We start from the raw sequence: 16565 nt of genomic DNA on the forward strand, positions 1-16565 counted from the left end.
GCTCCAACTAGTCCATCACAAACGAACACAGGCCGCAAGGGCATCCTCTATCACGAATCTCGTGATCTCGTCGGATTCCCTAGAAGAAAACCTCAACTCTGGGGAAAACCAAAGCTTCACCGGGATTCCTATACGCTAGATATACCGCTAAGGCAAGACAAGACTAGCAGGACCTCCCGACGTGTCGACGACCTCGATAAGAGCCGCGTATCTCAGTCTCAGGACACGCCGGATGGAACTAGCTACAGGTGCCAAACCTCAAGTTTCCTTGTGGTGGCCCCGCAGGCAGACCAGTTTGGACCAACACTCATGAGGAGCACTGGCCCGGGTTGTTGATTAGAATCCTCGGGGTAGCTATTCCCTATGCAGATTATTATTAGGTGATTAGCAAATAGTACCAAAGTTGGGTCCTGCCGGACAAGCCTTAACACTACGCGATTTATCAAGGGGGTCCCCATAACAACCCCGAACGTGTTAGGAGCGATCATTATGGAATCAAACACCGGTAACAGGTAACTAAGGCGGCAATAACGGAACAAGACACCCGGCAAAAGGCTAGGCCTCCCGTCATTTACCAAGTATATAGATACATTAAATAAACAACAGAAATTAATATAATGATATCAAGCTCATGGCATCTCATGAGTTATAATCACCTGCAACTAACAATGCTAACATTAGTAGCTGAGCAAGCCTACCTGGCCATGCAAGTTTGCTAGGAAGGAGTAAGGTGTTTAGGCTCATGGCATATGAAGAGGCAATATATTTTCAGTGGTAGGCAGCGAGCAATATGACGTGGAATCGAAACTAACATAACAAGTCTAGATATGGGATCAAGGTCATGTCATCTTGCCTGTGATATCCTCAGCTTGGAATGGTTCTGGATCGTCCTGCACGTACTCTCCTGACTCCACGTAATCGGTCTCCGCTCCCGGTGCTACCCAATACAAGAATAACAGCCAATGAACAGCAGCACCACAAAATGCAACAATCACATGATGCATGAGATGAAAGTTGAGCATGCACCACTATTTCTAACACTAGCACAAGCAAGAATAACTACAACAAGTTCCTGGAAAGAACTTTGCACTAAACTATTTGGACATGCATGGGAATGAAATGAACAGATGCATCTCGTAAAAACGGTGCAAAACCATATAAAGAACTTTGCAAACGGAGCTACGGATCAACGGGAATCAACGAAACACGATATGAAGCCCTACGTGAAAGATTCATCACCACACACACAATTGGCACGAATCTGGTGTTCCCAGGTTGCCAACACATATATTAACCCAACATGAATGAAATGGAGCAAGGTAGAACACCCCAACAACAATTAAACACAAACTTTGAACAAAATGTCAAAACTACGCAATCTGCCAGTTTCTGCATCTTAGCTGTTTGTGAGCAACATGCAACATAGCTACAGGTCTTCAAACATGACAAATAATATATGTGTCTGTTTACAACCAAGAACACTACAAGCTCCAGCAAGAATCACAGCAAAAGGAATTAAACTCTAGAAGATACAAGGCCACAAACTTTCCCAAAACCATCAGTTCTCAGGGACTTAGTGAAAATTCCTGCACCTGAGTTTCTGTTTCTGTTCTGAAGCTTTTTGACAGCAATCAGAACACAAGCTACTGGACTCCAAATGACTTGAAAATTGACAGGAAGCTGCACAAACATCCCAGGTTAAAAACACTAGCACTGAGCTAAGTCCAGTTCTCAACAGAATGACCAGCACAACCTTATCTACAGGGGAAGAAAATGTTTTCAGCATTCCAGACTTAGTGAAATTTTCAGAGTTCAAAAATCTGGAATTTTCCAGCCACATGCCCACTTTGTCTAGGCATAGTTTGCACACACATGTCACCAAGAGGTGATTGACACCACTATGGTGTTGAGCACAAACCCCTACTACTAACACACATAATCCATGCCCTTGGGCTCCTTCTATACCATGGGAACAAGGCCCAAACTTTCAACAAAGTGCAAATGCAATTCCACAAGGTATGCCTCTAAGATGACTAATACATAGGTGAATCTTATGTGCACAGTGACAAAGTGACATGGGGGTTTGAACCCCATGTTTGTGTCATGCACACCAACAACACCCACACCCATATCACAATATTATTAGATCAAGCACAACACAATGGAAACCTAGGCTATCAAGAGAGTATGCACCCCCCACATATGGGCATGTGATGGTGAACACCCTCACATGTACTACTAGGCTCACCCTAGTAACCATGTCATACTCAAGGAGCAATCCCCACAACATTCTACTCTATCTTATCTAGTAAGCTCCACCTTCCATGCTATCTTAGATGGCCAACTAGAACATCACTCCACACCAAAATATGTGATGAGGGGGAGGCACCCACACCCCACTAAACCAATGCAAACAACTAAGACTACAAGATCCCTTATCCCACACCAAAGTTCAAAAGTTTGGGGCTATACAAGAGTAGCTAGTGCCTCTTATCACCTCAAGCACAACACACACAAATGTCAAGGCATCTAACATCACCCACTTAACAAGGTTAGCTCCACTTCACTAAGGTGCACCCACCATAGTCATCACAAGTATAGCAAGATCATACACAAACACAATCTCTTATGCACAAAACACCCCTTGTGTGTGTGCCACCATGCACACACACCATCACCAACCTACACCAAGCCTATCACAAGCACACACTATGCAGGAAAGGAGAAAAACTAAATGCCAAGGAAGAAAAAAAATACCACATACAAAAAAAACAGGGAAGTTCAGCTACCAACTAGCAAGGAAGAAAAAAATAGAAAGAAAACAATGTTCAGACAAAAGGGTGAGGTGCTGGGGTCGAACCCCAGACCTGCTGGAGTGCAAACCGCATTCCTACCACTCTGCTGGGCTCCAAGTACTCGGCTAAGGAGGACCAAAGCAGAGGAACTACTACTGCGCTGCCCTGCTGATGGATCAGGAAAAGGAAAACAAAAAGGGGGATGATCCTACTGGGATTCGATCCCTGCACCTGACGAAGGAACAACGCACTACCTACCACTGTGCTACGACGCATCGACTGACAGAGGAAGGAGCTAATGCAACCTGACATGGCCTCGCTTCTGCTCGCTGGCCTGCACCTGCGATCCAGTGACAGGGAGGTCACCGGAGATGCATCTCTGTCCCGGCCTCTACCACGCCTGCGGGGGAGGGAAAAGCCCCTGCGTTACTACTCTGATCCTCCCCCCATCGAGCGAACTACCCCTGCTAACTCACCACAAACACACACAATCTCTGTCGCCCTCTCTTGGGAACAGAGAAGCACCCTCTACCACACCATCTAAACCATGGAGAAGGGAGGAGGGGCGTCGTCACCTAGTACCGGAAGAGGGGGCGCCGACCTGAGATGGGAGAACGCCGGAGAGGAAGAAGGACGTCGGCGTAGCTGTTCCTGAACCGAAGAACCGCTGCAGGGGAAGGAGCACCGGGAACTCACCGTAGACGTGGACGGATCCGGCGGAGTAGTCGGTCCCCGGGGCTCCTAGCGCCGGGAATGGATCGCGGGGATCCACCCCGAGCTCCTGGACATGGCGACGGCGGCGATCGGAGGCGGGAGCGAGGCGTCCGTCGGCGAGGAGCTGCACCACTCGGTCTACCCCTACAGGAACCCTTCTGTCGACGGGAGGTGAGAGATGGGAAGGAGAAGAGGTGGCGGCGGCGGACTGGGGAGAGGAGGAACCCTAGGGGGAGGGGGGAGGCACGGACGCCCGGGTTATAAGGGCCCCCCTCGACGTTGGCGCCCTCACGGCGTCAACAGGCGCACTCACAGACTGACGGGAATAATGCAGGGGAAAGCCACGGCGTGAGAGGAGGAAGGAGCGTCGGGTCTGGGCCTCTACCCGCAAGGGAGGGAGTAGATGGGCCACTCCTTGCGCGGGAACCAGCCCAACTTGGCGATATATAATGAATGAACTCCCCCCTAAGCAGTTTCCTTTTAACAGGAATACAAGAGAAGAAAGAAACGCCCAAGGTTGTAAACACATGACAAAAAAAACACAAGAACCTCCCTCGACTTGGAAAACCAAACCTTACTTTATAAAAATCAGAACAAGAATTTAGGAGCAATTAGATATTTTACAAAACAGCAATATTTTGATCTGTTTTGTGATTATATATGCCCCTATAAACACCCATACAAAACCAGCAACTTACATTCTCATCCACCACAATTCTAGCTAAAACATGGGCATTATTTTTAAAGGAAAGAAAGAGGTGAATTTTTTCATAGGGGAAAATAGAGGGGGGAAGAAGGTGGTTGGTTTTGAAAGGAAAAAAAATAAATGAGCACTTGCTAACACATGCTACACTCCACACAAGGCACACATCACATGATCACATGAAATATAACACCCCACTACTCACCCCTAGTAAGAGCATATGCAAGCATGATCCTGACATACAAACATAAGGCATGGCAAGGGATGATATGTAGTGCATGCATGCAAGTGAAGTAAGCACTAGGGAACACACATGAAATCATGGCACAAAATAATAACATCACAATCTCTGACAAGGTGGCCCCACAAGGAAGGTTACAAAAAGGGAAAGACCTACACTTGGGGCATTACAAACTCTCCCACACAACAAAGAAGATCTCGACCCCGAGATCTAAGACTGAAAGAAATCGGGAGATTCGGAACGGAGGTGATCCTCGCGTTCCCACGTAGCCTCTTTATCGGAATGGTGTGACCACTGCACTTTGAGAAACTTGACAGACTTGTTACGGGTCTTGCGCTCAGTCGCTTCGAGAACCGCAACTGGATGCTCGCGATAAGAGAGGTCAGGCTGGAGATCGATATCCTGAAGATGCACGGTGCGCTCGGGGTTCTTGAAACACCTCCGAAGCTGAGAGACATGGAACACATCATGGACATTTGCAAAGGTTGACGGAAGCTCGAGCTGGTACGCGAGGTCGCCCCTCTTGCCAACCACTCTGAACGGACCAACGAAACGAGGTGCAAGCTTGCCTTTGATGCCAAAACGCTGCATACCCTTCATAGGTGACACCTTCAGATAGACAAAATCATCAAGCTCATACGACATGTCACGGTGCTTGCTATCGTAATAGCTCTTCTGACGGGACTGAGCTGCTCTGAGGTTGTCGCGAATGATCCGACACATCTCCTCAGCTTCTTCTATCATATCATTGCCAAGGATCTGACGCTTGCCTGTCTGGGACCAGTTGAGCGGAGTACGACACTTCCTGCCATAGAGAATCTCAAACGGAGCCTTGCCAGAGCTAGCTTGATAATTGTTGTTATACGAGAACTCCGCGAAAGGCAGACAATCCTCCCACTTCATGCCAAACGAGATAACACAGGCTCTCAGCATGTCCTCAAGAACTTGATTCACCCTCTCCACTTGACCACTAGTCTGAGGATGGAACGCTGTGCTGAAGCGGATCTTCGTGCCCATAGCAGACTGAAACGTGTCCCATAACTTGGAAGTGAAGATACTCCCGTGATCTGATGAGATCATCATAGGTACCCCGTGCAACGAGACAACCCTCGAGGTGTACAACTCTGCCAGCTGAGCTGCTAAAATGGACTCCTTGACGGGAAGGAAATGCGCCACTTTACTCAATTTGTCGATGACGACGAAGATAGCGTCATTGCCCTTCTTGGACTTCGGAAACCCTGTGACGAAGTCCATCTCAATGTGATCGAACTTCCACTCGGGAATCGGTAAAGGCTGCAAGAGGCCCGCTGGTCTTTGATGTTCTGCTTTCACCCTTCGACATACATCACACTCATTGACGAATTGTGCAATTTCACGCTTCATACGGGTCCACCAGAACGACTGCTTCAAGTCATGGTACATCTTAGAACTTCCCGGATGAATAGAAAGCAGAGAATTATGAGCTTCTTCCATGATCACCTTCCTGAGATCACCTTTCGGGACGACAAGACGGTCCTCGAAAAACAACGTGTCCCTGGCATCCACAGTGAAACACTTATACTTGGGAAGGCTCTTTCCCACACCAATCTTGACCTTCTTCACCATAGTATCAAGTAGCTGAGCTGCTCTGACCTGATCTTCCAAGGTAGGAGAGATCTGAAGGTTCGCAAGAAAACCCTGAGGAACCAGCTGAAGATTGAGCTTCCTGAAAGACTCAGAAAGACCCGGCTGGAAAGGTTGCAGAATCAGACTGTTGCAATATGCTTTCCTGCTCAATGCATCTGCCACAACATTTGCCTTGCCTGGCGTATACTCAACACTCGGATTAAAATCCTGGAGCATTTCCACCCAACGTGTTTGCCGAAGATTCAAGTTAGGCTGAGTGAAGATATACTTGAGGCTCTTGTGATCGGTGAAAACTTCAACCTTACGTTCCAACAAGAGATGTCTCCAAGTCATCAAGGCGTGCACAACAGCTGCTAGCTCGAGATCGTGCACAGGATAGTTCTTCTCCGCAGGCTTCAGCTGCCTGGAGGTGTAAGCAACCACCTTCCTATCTTGCATCAAGACTGCACCAAAACCCTGAAGAGAAGCATCGCAAAAGACCTGGTACGGCTTGGAATCATCCGGAGGAGCCAATACCGGAGTGGAGGTAAGCTTCTCTTTGAGTGTATCGAAAGCCAGTTGACACTCTGGAGACCACACATACTTGACACCCTTCTGAAGAAGACTAGAGAGGGGCTTGGCGATTTTGGAGAAGTTCTCAACGAATCTTCTGCAATATCCGGCAAGACCGAGAAAGCTTCGAAGCTGCTTCACATTCTGTGGAGGTTCCCATTCAACAATGGCCTGAACCTTGGACGGGTCAACCTTAATGCCCTCGGCAGAGATAATATGCCCAAGATACACCACTTCTTTCAGCCAGAACTCGCACTTGGAAAACTTGGCATACAGCTTGTATTCTCTCAGTTTATCAAGCACCAACCTGAGATGTTTCTCATGTTCTTCCTCATCCTCAGAAAAGACCAGAATGTCATCGAGATAAAGCAAGACAAACTCATTCTTGAATGGCGAGAAAATATAGTTCATCAATCGGCAAAAAGTCGGAGGAGCATTAGCCAGACCAAAAGACATGATCGTATACTCATATGAGCCAAAACTGGTCCTGAATGCCGTCTTCGGAATGTCTTCCTCACGAATGCGAATCTGATGATAGCCCATCCCGAGATCAAGCTTGGAGAATACTTTAGCACCTTTCAGCTGCTCGAACAACTCATTTATGTTCGGAAGCGGATATTTGTTCTTGATTGTCTTCTTGTTCAATGGGCGGTAATCGACACACATCCGTTCCGTGCCATCCTTCTTCTTGACAAACAGAACACCACATCCCCACGGAGACGAGCTTGGTCTGATCAAACCCAAACGCTCCTGCTCATTGAGTTGCCTCTTGAGTTCCTTCAACTCTTCTGGACCCAGCTTGTACGGCCGCTTGCACACTGGCTCTGTGCCTGGCTCAAGCTCAATGACGAACTCCACTTCACGGTGCGGAGGCATCCCTGGCAGCTCTTCAGGAAACATGTCCTGATATTCGCAGACTACTGGAACTTGCTCAATGGGATTGATCTCACCCTTTTCATTCAAGGAGAACAAGCGGATTGTGTCATCGCGCGCCGCGAATATAATCACATCCTCCGAAGAGTGGGTCAGTTTCACTTCTTTAGCTGCACAATCAATTGATGCTTTGTTCATGGCCAACCAGTCCATCCCAAGGATCAAATCAATGTCGGACTTGCCCAAGACAATAGGAGACGCTAGAAAAGCATAATTGTCCATCTTGACAGAAACGTGTGGGACGAACAACTGAGAGCTCATCCGCATACCGGGAGACACAACTTGCAATGGCTTGGGAAGGAACTCGGTCGCAAAGTTATTATCAAATGCAAAGGGGTAAGACATGAAGGAATGCGAAGCACCAGAATCAAACAAGACTTTAGCAGGAATACCATTGACTGAGAGATTACCCATGATCACATCCGATGAATTTTCTGCCTCAGCTGCATTCACCATGTTGACTCGAGCTGACCTGGGGTTGAACTTCACAAGAGCATTGCTAGGAGGTTTGCCTGGAGGAGGAGGCGGCAGACAGAGCTGAGAAGTGCATTTGTTGGCATAGTGACCCTTCTGCCCACATTTGTGACAAGTGACCTCTGCTGGCTGCCGGAACTGAATCTGAGGAGGCCCTTGCTTCTGATGCTGATATCTCTACTGGAATCCAGGGTTGGGTGGGCGGGAAGAACCACGTCCACCTGAGTGCTTCGGCTGCTGAGAGTGCCGAGGAGGAGGAGGAGAAACCCAAAACCTCTGTTGCTTCTGAACCACCTGAGTCGAAGAAGAGCTGGAATCTCTGAAACGTTTCTTGGAGTTCTCCACCCTGAGCAAGGCTGCCTCTGCTCTGAGAGCTAAGTTATAGAATTTGTCAAACTCCTCAGGATCGTGCAAAGCGAGTGCTAACTGCAAATCCTCCTTCAAGCCACCCCTGAACTGGTATATCTTACTCTTCTGATCCGGAACATCCTGCAATGCGTAACGGGCCAGCTCGTGGAACTCAACATTGTACTTGTACACAGAATTGCTGCCCTGCTTCAAGCGCCTGAACTTCTCACGCATCTCCTCAACAAAACTGGAAGGAATGTAGTGGGACCTGAAGTCACGACAGAACTCGTCCCAAGACATCACCCTGCCACCTCTGGAGTCCTTAAGCTGCTGCCACCAAATAGAAGCCTGTCCCTTCAACTGGAATGTTGCAAACTTGACATAATCCTCTGGACGCACATTGCAACACTCGAAATGCTTGTTCATATCACGGATCCAGTCTTCCGCATCAAACGGCTGGTCGCAAGAAGTGAACGTCCTAGGCTGGTTTGACAGGAACTGACTCGGACTGGCGAAGTGATTGCCACCCTGCTGGAAATTGCCTTGCTGATGATTGGCTCTCTCCTGGATCAACTGCAACAGCATCTGAGTATTTGCATTGGTAGTTGCCATCATCGCCTGCCAGGCCTCTGCAGGAGGAGGCGGCGGCGGTGGCGGAGGAGGAGGTGGAGGCGGCATATCCTCACGCGCTGGGGTCTGACGAGTTGGTGGAGCCATCCTGAAGACGGACAGCATATTAGTCCACAGAATATTTGAAGATAAGCTGAATCAAAAGACAGAATATCTGAATAGAACTTAGCAGTGCACTCGAACAACATAGCAAGAGTGCATTCTCAAAGTAACAGACGACAAAATTCCGATAAGGCCACAGCAAACAAGTGTGAGCTAGTACTGCTCGGAACAAACGTATGATCAAGATTTTCCAAACCTCAATCAAACGTCTGTAGGAAGATAGCCCTATAAGATACTACCAGATATCCCACCTATGAATTCCCGAAATAACTGGTCATGCAATCAGGCACCCGGATACAAGGAGTATTTCACACAACTCCTAAACTAACCCGTCACCTGTATCACACCCTTCAACACACGACCAGCATCTCGGACCTTCGTCTACAACAGATCCTCGTGATCACAACGATACAAAGTGTGGTAGTACCCCCGAACCATCTACACCAGTACTGGGGACGCCGGGGTTATCTCACCACTACCCGTATTGAAGCAATAACGAACACCCTCCGTTCTTAGGTACTCAGAAATCTGAATGATGGCGATGTGCGCGATAATCCCTGGAGCTCAACTCCCCTGATACTTAGAGCAGATAGGAGGCACCAGGACATGATTCCGTCACATCCAAATCATATAGATTTCGCAAACACCCGCGTGATCCTAAAAAAAAAATTAAGCGGGAAAAGGAGTAGAGTTAAAGATTTCCTAAGACGGAAGCCTCACCAGAGCAAAGAAGAGGAGAAAAATGAAACCTACTCTCCGATATAACTAAGACCCAAAACATTTACTAGACTCGACTCGGCCAAATACGATCACACAAAGGCTCCTATGGTCGTAAGGCTCTGATTACCAACTTGTAACGACCAAGATGCGGTCCTTTCCGATCTAGGGGTCGAGGCCCCCGAATAGGAAAGAAGCGCATCTAAGTGTTTTGCAAGCAAGTAAACATAGCACATAATAATAAATATAGTAGACAATCTGGGATTCAACTGTCTTCTTATTAAAGATACAGAGTACAACGCAGATACAAACAATGTAGTTCCGGTACGGACTACAAAACAAGGAAAATGCTATGCTACCCGCTGCAGGCCCACGATCACGACCACGGCTCAGTCCTCTGGATAGTTCACGTAAAGGCGATCTGTCTCCTCGTCGTACTGCCACGCCAGCTGGGTGCCGTTGGGATCATCTGACTCTGGGGTACCTGTACCTGCTGGAAGTTTCGGAGGAATCCGTGAGCCACGGGGACTCAGCAATCTAAGACCTTGGTGCCAGATCTAGTCAGGTTAATGGGTAAGGAAGGGATGAAGTGTTTCCGGCTGCTGCATCCTAAGATTGAATACGTGGCTAGCTTACGCAAAGGGGAAAATGACAGTGGTATGTGCTAACGATCGATAATACCTGATCAGAAAGTGATCCTGAACACCTACCTACGTCATTCATAACCCCTCCGTGTTCCCGATCGAAGAGAGATCTTCGAAGGGACAGTCACGGTTACGCACTCAGTTGGCATATTTATTAGTTTATGTTCAAGTTCTCTAATACCGGATGTTAACAAAATATTCCAAGTTGCCACATAACCGCGGGCACGGCTTTCCGAAAGATTAAACCCTGCAGGGGTGCTCCAACTAGTCCATCACAAACGAACACAGGCCGCAAGGGCATCCTCTATCACGAATCTCGTGATCTCGTTGGATTCCCTAGAAGAAAACCTCAACTCTGGGGAAAACCAAAGCTTCACCGGGATTCCTATACGCTAGATATACCGCTAAGGCAAGACAAGACTAGCAGGACCTCCCGACGTGTCGACGACCCCGATAAGAGCCGCGTATCTCAGTCTCAGGACACGCCGGATGGAACTAGCTACAGGTGCCAAACCTCAAGTTTCCTTGTGGTGGCCCCGCAGGCAGACCAGTTTGGACCAACACTCATGAGGAGCACTGGCCCGGGTTGTTGATTAGAATCCTCGGGGTAGCTATTCCCTATGCAGATTATTATTAGGTGATTAGCAAATAGTACCAAAGTTGGGTCCTGCCGGACAAGCCTTAACACTACGCGATTTATCAAGGGGGTCCCCATAACAACCCCGAACGTGTTAGGAGCGATCATTATGGAATCAAACACCGGTAACCGGTAACTAAGGCGGCAATAACGGAACAAGACACCCGGCAAAAGGCTAGGCCTCCCGTCATTTACCAAGTATATAGATACATTAAATAAACAACATAAATTAATATATTGATATCAAGCTCATGGCATCTCATGAGTTATAATCACCTGCAACTAACAATGCTAACATTAGTAGCTGAGCAAGCCTACCTGGCCATGCAAGTTTGCTAGGAAGGAGTAAGGTGTTTAGGCTCATGGCATATGAAGAGGCAATATATTTTCAGTGGTAGGCAGCGAGCAATATGACGTGGAATCGAAACTAACATAACAAGTCTAGATATGGGATCAAGGTCATGTCATCTTGCGTGTGATATCCTCAGCTTGGAATGGTTCTGGATCGTCCTGCACGTACTCTCCTGACTCCACGTAATCGGTCTCCGCTCCCGGTGCTACCCAATACAAGAATAACAGCCAATGAACAGCAGCACCACAAAATGCAACAATCACATGATGCATGAGATGAAAGTTGAGCATGCACCACTATTTCTAACACTAGCACAAGCAAGAATAACTACAACAAGTTCCTGGAAAGAACTTTGCACTAAACTATTTGGACATGCATGGGAATGAAATTAACAGATGCATCTCGTAAAAACGGTGCAAAACCATATAAAGAACTTTGCAAACGGAGCTACGGATCAACGGGAATCAACGAAACATGATATGAAGCCCTACGTGAAAGATTCATCACCACACACACAATTGGCACAATCTGGTGTTCCCAGGTTGCCAAGACATATATTAACCCAACATGAATGAAATGGAGCAAGGTAGAACACCCCAACAACAATTAAACACAAACTTTGAACAAAATGTCAAAACTACACAATCTGCCAGTTTCTGCATCTTAGCTGTTTGTGAGCAACATGCAACATAGCTACAGGTCTTCAAACATGACAAATAATATATGTGGCTGTTGCCAACCAAGAACACTACAAGCTCCAGCAAGAATCACAGCAAAAGGAATTAAACTCTAGAAGATACAAGGCCACAAACCTTCCCAAAACCATCAGTTCTCAGGGACTTAGTGAAAATTCCTGCACCTGAGTTTCTGTTTCTGTTCTGAAGCTTTTTGACAGCAATCAGAACACAAGCTACTGGACTCCAAATGACTTGAAAATTGACAGGAAGCTGCACAAACATCCCAGGTTAAAAACACTAGCACTGAGCTAAGTCCATTTTCAACTGAATGACCAGCACAACCTTATCTACAGGGGAAGAAAACGTTTTCAGCATTCCAGACTTTGTGAAATTTTCGGAGTTCAAAAATCTGGAATTTTCCAGCCACATGCCCACTTTGTCTAGGCATAGTTTGCACACACATGTCACCAAGAGGTGATTGACACCACTATGGTCTTGAGCACAAACCCCTACTACTAACACACAAAATCCATGCCCTTGGGCTCCTTCTATACCATGGGAACAAGGCCCAAACTTTCAACAAAGTGCAAATGCAATTCCACAAGGTATGCCTCTAAGATGACTAATACATAGGTGAATCTTATGTGCACAATGACAAAGTGACATGGGGGTTTGAACCCCATGTTTGTGTCATGCACACCAACAACACCCACACCCATATCACAATATTATTAGATCAAGCACAACACAATGGAAACCTAGGCTATCAAGAGAGTATGCACCCCCACATATGGGCATGTGATGGTGCACACCCTCACATGTACTACTAGGCTCACCCTAGTAACCATGTCATACTCAAGGAGCAAGCCCCACAACATTCTACTCTATCTTATCTAGTAAGCTCCACCTTCCATGCTATCTTAGATGGCCAACTAGAACATCACTCCACACCAAAATATGTGATGAGGGGGAGGCACCCACACCCCACTAAACCAATGCAAACAACTAAGACTACAAGATCCCTTAGCCCACACCAAAGTTCAAAAGTTTGGGGCTATGCAAGAGTAGCTAGTGCCTCTTATCACCTCAAGCACAACACACACAAATGTCAAGGCATCTAACATCACCCACTTAACAAGGTTAGCTCCACTTCACTAAGGTGCACCCACCATAGTCATCACAAGTATAGCAAGATCATACACAAACACAATCTCTTATGCACAAAACACCCCTTGTGTGTGTGCCACCATGCACACACACCATCACCAACCTACACCAAGCCTATCACAAGCACACACTATGCAGGAAAGGAGAAAAACTAAATGCCAAGGAAGAAAAAAAATACCACATACAAAAAAAAACAGGGAAGTTCAGCTACCAACTAGCAAGGAAGAAAAAAATAGAAAGAAAACAATGTTCAGACAAAAGGGTGAGGTGCTGGGGTCGAACCCCAGACCTGCTGGAGTGCAAACCGCATTCCTACCACTCTGCTGGGCTCCAAGTACTCGGCTAAGGAGGACCAAAGCAGAGGAACTACTACTGCGCTGCCCTGCTGATGGATCAGGAAAAGGAAAACAAAAAGGGGGATGATCCTACTGGGATTCGATCCCTGCACCTGACGAAGGAACAACGCACTACCTACCACTGTGCTACGACGCATCGACTGACAGAGGAAGGAGCTAATGCAACCTGACATGGCCTCGCTTCTGCTCGCTGGCCTGCACCTGCGATCCAGTGACAGGGAGGTCACCGGAGATGCATCTCTGTCCCGGCCTCTACCACGCCTGCGGGGGAGGGAAAAGCCCCTGCGTTACTACTCTGATCCTCCCCCCATCGAGCGAACTACCCCTGCTAACTCACCACAAACACACACAATCTCTGTCGCCCTCTCTTGGGAACAGAGAAGCACCCTCTACCACACCATCTAAACCATGGAGAAGGGAGGAGGGGCGTCGTCACCTAGTACCGGAAGAGGGGGCGCCGACCTGAGACGGGAGAACGCCGGAGAGGAAGAAGGACGTCGGCGTAGCTGTTCTTGAACCGAAGAACCGCTGCAGGGGAAGGAGCACCGGGGACTCGCCGTAGACGTGGACGGATCCGGCGGAGTAGTCGGTCCCCGGGGCTCCTAGCGCCGGGAATGGATCGCGGGGATCCACCCCGAGCTCCTGGACATGGCGACGGCGGCGATCGGAGGCGGGAGCGAGGCGTCCGTCGGCGAGGAGCTGCACCGCTCGGTCTACCCCTACAGGAACCCTTCTGTCGACGGGAGGTGAGAGATGGGAAGGAGAAGAGGTGGCGGCGGCGGACTGGGGAGAGGAGGAACCCTAGGAGGAGGGGGGAGGCACGGACGCCCGGGTTATAAGGGCCCCCCTCGACGTTGGCGCCCTCACAGCGTCAACAGGCGCACTCATAGACTGACGGGAATAATGAAGGGGAAAGCCACGGCGTGAGAGGAGGAAGGAGCGTCGGGTCTGGGCCTCTACTCGCGAGGGAGGGAGTAGATGGGCCACTCCTTGCGCGGGAAGCAGCCCAACTTGGCGATATATAATGAATGAACTCCCCCCTAAGCAGTTTCCTTTTAACAGGAATACAAGAGAAGAAAGAAACGCCCAAGGTTGTAAACACATGACAAAAAAAACACAAGAACCTCCGTGGACTTGGAAAACCGAACCTTACTTTATAAAAATCAGAACAAGAATTTAGGAGCAATTAGATATTTTACAAAACAGCAATATTTTGATCTGTTTTGTGATTATATATGCCCCTATAAACACCCATACAAAACCAGCAACTTACATTCTCATCCACCACAATTCTAGCTAAAACATGGGCATTATTTTTAAAGGAAAGAAAGAGGTGAATTTTTTCATAAGGGAAAATAGAGGGGGGAAGAAGGTGGTTGGTTTTGAAAGGAAAAAAAATAAATGAGCACTTGCTAACACATGCTACACTCCACACAAGGCACACATCACATGATCACATGAAATATAACACCCCACTACTCACCCCTAGTAAGAGCATATGCAAGCATGATCCTGACATACAAACATAAGGCATGGCAAGGGATGATATGTAGTGCATGCATGCAAGTGAAGTAAGCACTAGGGAACACACATGAAATCATGGCACAAAATAATAACATCACAATCTCTGACAAGGTGGCCCCACAAGGAAGGTTACAAAAAGGGAAAGACCTACACTTGGGGCATTACAGGATGCCCAAGGAGTCTTATGTCGTGCCAGGCCCGTCGGTAGTCCAGTACGACGCCCGACACCTCCCGGAAGACCAAGTGGGAGCCGCCAAGGAGGCCATGGTGCAGGTGGAGTTGATGGTGGGTGATGCCAAGGGAGCGTACGACTCCATCGCGTCTTTGTACAAGAGAAGCTTGGAGCTCCGAGATGATATCCGAGTAAGTGCGCTAGTAAGTTTTTACTTCCCTCTTGTAACCCACTGGGTGTCCAAGTGATATACTCGGATACAGTAGGATTATTTTGCAGTGGGTTCACTCAGAGTGAACCCAGTGGGTGTAGTCCCCGAGACTGTTGTCGAGTGCTTGCACCGACAGTTTCTTTATATGTATTTCCCGTTATGTGAGCAGATCCGAGCTGGTCTGCCCGAATATTACCAGTGGGGGCACTCGGGGTGCATCCACTGGATGTAGTCCCCGAGAGTAGTGTTACTCAGGTCGGGTTATAGCATTCTCGTATTTTTGTCTGTTTGTCATGTACCTCAATAGGGCCGGCCTGTTCGAGCTTCATGCCAGTGGGGTCACTCTTAGTGAACCCACTGTGTGTAGTCCCCGAGACCGCTGTCGAGTGCTTGCATCGGCAGGGGTCTAAAGAACTTTGAGCTTTGTTTGTTTTCCTTGTTGAATGTGTCTGAGCTTCCCTTTGCGCTGATTTGGCAGGAGACTTGCGAAATGGGATCCGCGTACAATACTCTGAAGGCTGAAAAGGTTCAGCTTGCTGCGGAATTGGAGGCGGCTGTGAATGACTTGGCTAGTGTGAAGGGGGCTCTTGCTGACCGAGAGAAGTCATTGGAGGAGTCCCGGGAGACCAACAAGGCATTGGTGGCCGAAATTAAGAAAATGGGCAAGCAAAGAAGTGAACTGATGGGTCAGATGAAGGTGATGAACCGTCGATGCATTTCGCAGGAGAAGTATGTCAACGACTGGGCAAGGAAGATGATTGCACTGCTCGGTGGTAAGATTTGTGCCGAGTGGTTCTTGACTTTGTAATTCATTCTGCGCTTACTTTCTGCTCTTCTTTTCTTTGCAGATTTCTGTCTGGACGCTGAGGCTGAAGCAGCCGACATTGAACGGTCGGTTGTTTCGAACGTTCCACTCGGCGACGAGGCCAATCGGGACATGCTCCGGGCACATATTCGCCTCGACAGAGTGGGACCTTTCATCGGTCGTCT

Source organism: Hordeum vulgare, chromosome 2H (genome assembly GCF_904849725.1).
Source record: "Hordeum vulgare subsp. vulgare chromosome 2H, MorexV3_pseudomolecules_assembly, whole genome shotgun sequence".
Taxonomy (NCBI): domain Eukaryota; kingdom Viridiplantae; phylum Streptophyta; class Magnoliopsida; order Poales; family Poaceae; genus Hordeum; species Hordeum vulgare.